At 37.9% G+C, this 6758-nt stretch overlaps 1 non-coding gene across 1 annotated transcript; it reads right to left on the bottom strand.

The window, feature by feature from the left end:
- Window positions 1-6101: 6101 nt before the first annotated feature.
- Window positions 6102-6175, bottom strand: trnat-agu. Its single transcript has one exon. It is a non-coding gene; the product is annotated as a tRNA-Thr (tRNA).
- Between the last annotated feature and the right edge of the window lie 583 nt (window positions 6176-6758).

The raw sequence follows: 6758 nt of genomic DNA, 5'->3' as shown, positions 1-6758 counted from the left end.
GTGTTGGTTGTTGACGGCAGTGTGTGCCCCCCCTTGGTAAATGATTTCCCCCCCATTCAAGTTGTTCTAGAGCCGACCCTGTATTGTACTACAGTATTGTTGTACAATTTGCAGAAACACTCTGACTTTGTTGTTTCTTTGTGGAAAAGTAGTACTCAGATATTTTAATTGAGTAAAAGTAATAACATCACTACTCTGTTACAAGTAAAAGTACTTAAATAAATGTAAAGTACATGAGCATTCCCATCACATTAATGTGTTTTAGTGTATCAAAAGTGTTCGTTATGTAGTATGCCCCATTTTACAACGATTTAAATGAAATTACGGCATTATAACTCCTGAGACCCAGAAACAAAAAGGTTTCAAATTTCATTTTTTGTTTAGATCACACAAGTCTTTAGGGTGGTATTATGGAGCTATTTCAGGGTCATAAGTTTTGATCATTCAAAAAAATACAATTTATTTGAAAGTTCAAGTTTTTATCCTGAACTTTGAAAAATACAATGATGTATTCAAAAATAAAAATAAGTATTTGAAATTATTTTTCAGGTTGAATATTATTTTGATTCAGTTCAGCAATTTTTTTGAATAAAATATTTATTTTCAGATTTCACTTTTATACATATTTTGATATTTGAATCCTTCTTTTTTTCAGTTGCAGATTTTTCATTTTGAAAAAACAAGATTTGAAACTGAAAAAATTGTTGTTTTGAATCTGAAAACGAAAAATCTGCAACTGATAAGGTTTCAAATATCAAAATATGTATAAAAGTGAAATCTGAAAATAAATTGTATTTTTTTGAATGATCAAAACTTATGACACTGAAATAGCTCCATATGGTATTAGCATAATGACTAACACAAAGCATTTATTTCAGCAGGAAATGTGCAACGTAGGTGACATTTACCAACACAGACTATAGGGCTGCACGATATTGGAAAAAACTGAAATGTTTTCCCCCTGCGAATTGCGATATGAAAATATACAGGAATTGAAGAAAAGACCGTTTTTTATCCGCAAACCATCCTTTCTTGAACTTTGATGCTATACAATTGGTATTTTTTAAACTATATTTCACCGGATGAAGGATTTTAGTCACGGACGTCTGGATCTTAAGTTATCAGAGCAACAAGCTGAGCTAGCTCGGTTAGCAGCGCCGAACTGCCCTGGAGAAACACATGAAACTACTTTATTCAGTGTTTTTACCTTTAATCACCGGGTCCGTTTGCTTTGGAGATTTGATTGTGATTGGTGGTTGGCTGTGCATGCAGAGCCTGCATGTCACTCACTCAAGTAACCCTGACATGAGAGCCGTGCAAGTTTTCCTTTTGTAGCAAGCAGCAAAATAATTGTAACATGACGTGTTTGAGTTATTTTGCCTACTTAATATCGCAAGTCCTAAAAAAAAAAAAACCGCACGTCCGGCGATGTGAATATCGCGATTATCGTCACGACACGATATATCGTGCAGCCCTACTATATAGAAATATTTGTAAAAGTTGTTCATGCGTTATTCAGTGAATATGGCATTAAAACACCTATGCTTTTTGACGGTCACATTTTTACATTTCAGCATTGTGTTGCAGCTGCCAAATGTGCACCATATTTTTATTAGGCGTGTGGCGCAGTGGAATAGTGCGTTGGTGTTCGGATCACGGGAGCACAGGTTTATGGCAAGCCATTTGAGTATTTATTCAATTTCCTTGATATCAGACGACAGCGGACTACACTAGTTGGCTCTTTGATTTCACTTGTTAGATATATGGTCAAACTAGTTAGGCACTCTGCTTTACTAGTTAAATAAAACATTTCACTAGTCGCTCTTTTTCAGCAACTAGTGGCACTTTTGTCCGACTAGTTAACACGTATGCCTTACTAGTGACGCCAGGAGCAGCACTAGTAGCGCCAAAGTCCCAACGTGTAAGCTTTTTGATGAACTAGTGACCCTCTGACCGTACTAGTGACCCTAAAAGTCTTACTAGTTAACTAGTGCACTGCAAAAGCTCTGACATGTTAACTAGTCACACAAAAGAAGCACAACTAGTTAACATGTCAGAGATTTTGCAGCGCACTAGTTAACTAGTCGCACCCAGAATCACTCACTAGTTAACTAGTAAAGGCAAAATGTTCACTAGTTAACTAGTTGACGCCTCTTTTGATCTTACTAGTTAACTAGTGGGGCTCAAAATGTCTACACGTTAACTAGTGAACCCTTTGCCCTTTACTAGTTAACTAGTGAGATGCGTTTAAATTTCACTAGTGAACTAGTGAGGCTTAAAATGTTCACTAGTTAACTAGTGGATCCCAAATGCGCACTAGTCGCACTAGTTGCACAGAATGCTAATGAGGAGGAGGGGAAAGAACGCATAGAGGTTTCCTATTGGCCCTAAGCTATAGAGCGCCACCCAGCCCAAATAGTTTATTTAAGAGCTTAAATACACTGTGTTTTAAAATATGACCATATTTACAAAAATATAAAACAAAAGTATTTGTGTAATTATGATCATTGTATATCAAATTAGGTAAGAACATTGAAGACTTTCTTAAAATTAAAAAGTTGCCTTATGACTGCAGACACGAATATAGATCCTCTTTAAAACATTTTATTAAGCTGCAATTTGAAAGGTGCTTGGATTAGATTAGCATTGTGATAACAGAGGGACATTATTGATGGATAGAAAGAGGAAGTAACCCTCTTCGGATCACAGCTTTGAGAGATCGCCGTGACTTCCGTAAATATTAGTCTTGGCAAATATGGAGAGGTTGTTTATCTTCATACGGATCTATCGTTACCCTGATTTTAAGATCTGTCCAGTGTTTCTGATTTATTAATGAGCACCGCTTATAAAATGTCCCACGTTCATATACGTTTGTGTCTCGAGTACCGGTGTTCTCACACACAAGCGTGCGCACATTCGCACCAACAAAAACACACACACAAAGCGGAATATAGCAGAAGCAGAAACATGTATATTTCTAGGTAAAACACACACTGACTGACTTCCCACGGACAATATGTTAACAGTAGGCACTAAATACCCGACTGATGCACCTCACGTCTTCAAGACCTTGCTAAAAACATCGCAGAAGAACGCCCCCTCAGGCTCTCCCTCACAGAGCTGAACTGACCAATCAGAATCTGGGTCCCGCCTGCTTCATTTGCCTATGGCTGACTAGTTAACGTGTTGGCCATATGAACGGCAACTAGTTAACTAGTGGATACATATTGCAGCTTACACGTTAACTAGTGAAGGCAAAATGTTCACTAGTTAACTAGTTGAATCCTGTTTTGGTCTTCTAAGCTGACTAGTGAGGCTCAAAATGTGCACTAGTTAACTAGTGAGGTCCAAATTGTCCACTAGATGCACTAGTACAATTGTTTTGACCTTACTAGTTAACTAGTTACACACACTTTAGCTCACTAGTGAACTAGTGAAGCCTTAGAGGAGTCACTAGTAAACTAGTGACACAGATGTTTTTCTTACTAGTTAACTAGTGGAGGGTATTTTTTCTCACTAGTCAGGTTTTGTCATAAACATGTTAGACTTTGACCTGACATGTTACACATTTTTCTTACATGTAAGGCCTTTCCTTCAACTAGTTTGGCTTTTTTTTGCACTAGTGAGCAACTGTATGCAACTAGTTTGCTATTGATTCAACATGTATGGCTTTTTCCAGAACTAGTGGATATTTAGAGCCCACTAGTTGTGCTTTTGTTCTCTCTAGTTCAACACAATGACTTACTAGTTGACGTGTACGTGCAACTAGTTAACTAGTGAATTGTTTAAAAGTCATACATGTTGACTAGTGCATTTGTTGACACATCACTAGTAAACTAGTTGTACGTACACGTCAACTAGTAAGTCATTGTGTTGAACTAGAGAGAACAAAAGCACAACTAGTGGGCTGAAAATATCCACTAGTTCTGGAAAAAGCCATACATGTTGAATCAATAGCAAACTAGTTGCATACAGTTGCTCACTAGTGCAAAAAAAGCCAAACTAGTTGAAGGAAAGGCCTTACATGTAAGAAAAATATGTAACATGTCAGGTCAAAGTCTAACATGTTTATGACAACCTGACTAGTGAGAAAAAATACCCTCCACTAGTTAACTAGTAAGAAAAACATCTGTGTCACTAGTTTACTAGTGACTCCTCTAAGGCTTCACTAGTTCACTAGTGAGCTAAAGTGTGTGTAACTAGTTAACTAGTAAGGTAAAAACAATTGTACTAGTGCATCTAGTGGACAATTTGGACCTCACTAGTTAACTAGTGCACATTTTGAGCCTCACTAGTCAGCTTAGAAGACCAAAACAGGATTCAACTAGTTAACTAGTGAACATTTTGCCTTCACTAGTTAACGTGTAAGCTGCAATATGTATCCACTAGTTAACTAGTTGCCGTTCATATGGCCAACACGTTAACTAGTCAGCCATAGGCAAATGAAGCAGGCGGGACCCAGATTCTGATTGGTCAGTTCAGCTCTGTGAGGGAGAGCCTGAGGGGGCGTTCTTCTGCGATGTTTTTAGCAAGGTCTTGAAGACGTGAGGTGCATCAGTCGGGTATTTAGTGCCTACTGTTAACATATTGTCCGTGGGAAGTCAGTCAGTGTGTGTTTTACCTAGAAATATACATGTTTCTGCTTCTGCTATATTCCGCTTTGTGTGTGTGTTTTTGTTGGTGCGAATGTGCGCACGCTTGTGTGTGAGAACACCGGTACTCGAGACACAAACGTATATGAACGTGGGACATTTTATAAGCGGTGCTCATTAATAAATCAGAAACACTGGACAGATCTTAAAATCAGGGTAACGATAGATCCGTATGAAGATAAACAACCTCTCCATATTTGCCAAGACTAATATTTACGGAAGTCACGGCGATCTCTCAAAGCTGTGATCCGAAGAGGGTTACTTCCTCTTTCTATCCATCAATAATGTCCCTCTGTTATCACAATGCTAATCTAATCCAAGCACCTTTCAAATTGCAGCTTAATAAAATGTTTTAAAGAGGATCTATATTCGTGTCTGCAGTCATAAGGCAACTTTTTAATTTTAAGAAAGTCTTCAATGTTCTTACCTAATTTGATATACAATGATCATAATTACACAAATACTTTTGTTTTATATTTTTGTAAATATGGTCATATTTTAAAACACAGTGTATTTAAGCTCTTAAATAAACTATTTGGGCTGGGTGGCGCTCTATAGCTTAGGGCCAATAGGAAACCTCTATGCGTTCTTTCCCCTCCTCCTCATTAGCATTCTGTGCAACTAGTGTGACTAGTGCGCATTTGGGATCCACTAGTTAACTAGTGAACATTTTAAGCCTCACTAGTTCACTAGTGAAATTTAAACTTCTCTCACTAGTTAACTAGTAAAAGGCAAAGGGTTCACTAGTTAACGTGTAGACATTTTGAGCCCCACTAGTTAACTAGTAAGGTCAAAAGAGGCGTCAACTAGTTAACTAGTGAACATTTTGCCTTTACTAGTTAACTAGTGAGTGATTCTGGGTGCGACTAGTTAACTAGTGCGCTGCAAAATCTCTGACATGTTAACTAGTTGTGCTTCTTTTGTGTGACTAGTTAACATGTCAGAGCTTTTGCAGTGCACTAGTTAACTAGTAAGACTTTTAGGGTCACTAGTACGGTCAGAGGGTCACTAGTTCATCAAAAAGCTTACACGTTGGGACTTTGGTGCTACTAGTGGTGCTCCTGGCGTCACTAGTAAGGCATACGTGTTAACTAGTCGGACAAAAGTGCCACTAGTTGCTGAAAAAGAGCGACTAGTGAAATGTTTTATTCAACTAGTAAAGCAGAGTGCCTGACTAGTTTGACCATATATCTAACAAGTGAAATCAAAGAGCCAACTAGTGTAGTCCGCTGCCGTCTGATATCAAGGAAATTGAATAAATACTCAAATGGCTTGCCATACAGGTTCAAACCCCACTGCAGTCAGCATGTCGTTCTGTCCCTGGGCAAGACATTTCACCCCAAATTGCTCCTGTAGGGGTTGCCCACAGTATTGAGTATGTAAGTAATGTAACATGTAATGTATTATCTTTACATACTACTCGGTAAATGATTGTTTTCCATATACAAAAGGCACCGCTGGGAGTTGAACCCAGGATCTCCTGTTTACTAGACAGGCGCTTTAACCAACTAAGCCACGGCGCCACCCCCCGCTTTTGGCCGGCAATACATTTTATATAGGATCCATAAGTGCGGTAGTGATATTGTTTGTTTCCACTGGCCTTGGTGTGCATATCACCCAAAAACACTTCAAAAAGATCGGGATTGGCTTGAAAAGCTTACAGTGAATGTTCTGTAGTACCTACCTGCTACCACAGAGTGGCGCTAAGGAACCATAAGATGAACATTGGAATGATTAGCAGATGTTTGTTTTGATGGCTTCTGGAAAAAGTCAATGGTCTTACAAGAGATGGAATAAATAATATATGTTCATGTTTAAAAAATCCCTGTAATAAATACAACGTTATTAATGATAAGATGAATCCAATTCTTGACCTTGGTATGATATGTGTGTATCAAGTCAAACTCTCAACACCTGAGCCATTTCCAATTCCTGATTCCTTAATAAGACGATGTTGTTTTCAAGCTGAGAAATGCTTAGTTCAAGATGTACATGTTTTGTCAAAACACAAAACCTCACAAAAAACAGCTTGACCTATAATAGACCTTTATGGTTCTTTTATTTAATTTATTGATTTGATTTATTTTTGGCAAAAGCAGAAGATGT

Source organism: Gymnodraco acuticeps, unplaced genomic scaffold (assembly GCF_902827175.1).
Source record: "Gymnodraco acuticeps unplaced genomic scaffold, fGymAcu1.1, whole genome shotgun sequence".
In the NCBI taxonomy this organism is placed as follows: domain Eukaryota; kingdom Metazoa; phylum Chordata; class Actinopteri; order Perciformes; family Bathydraconidae; genus Gymnodraco; species Gymnodraco acuticeps.
Note: the sequence above shows the minus strand (reverse complement) of the source record. Positions and strands in the feature narration are given on the sequence as shown.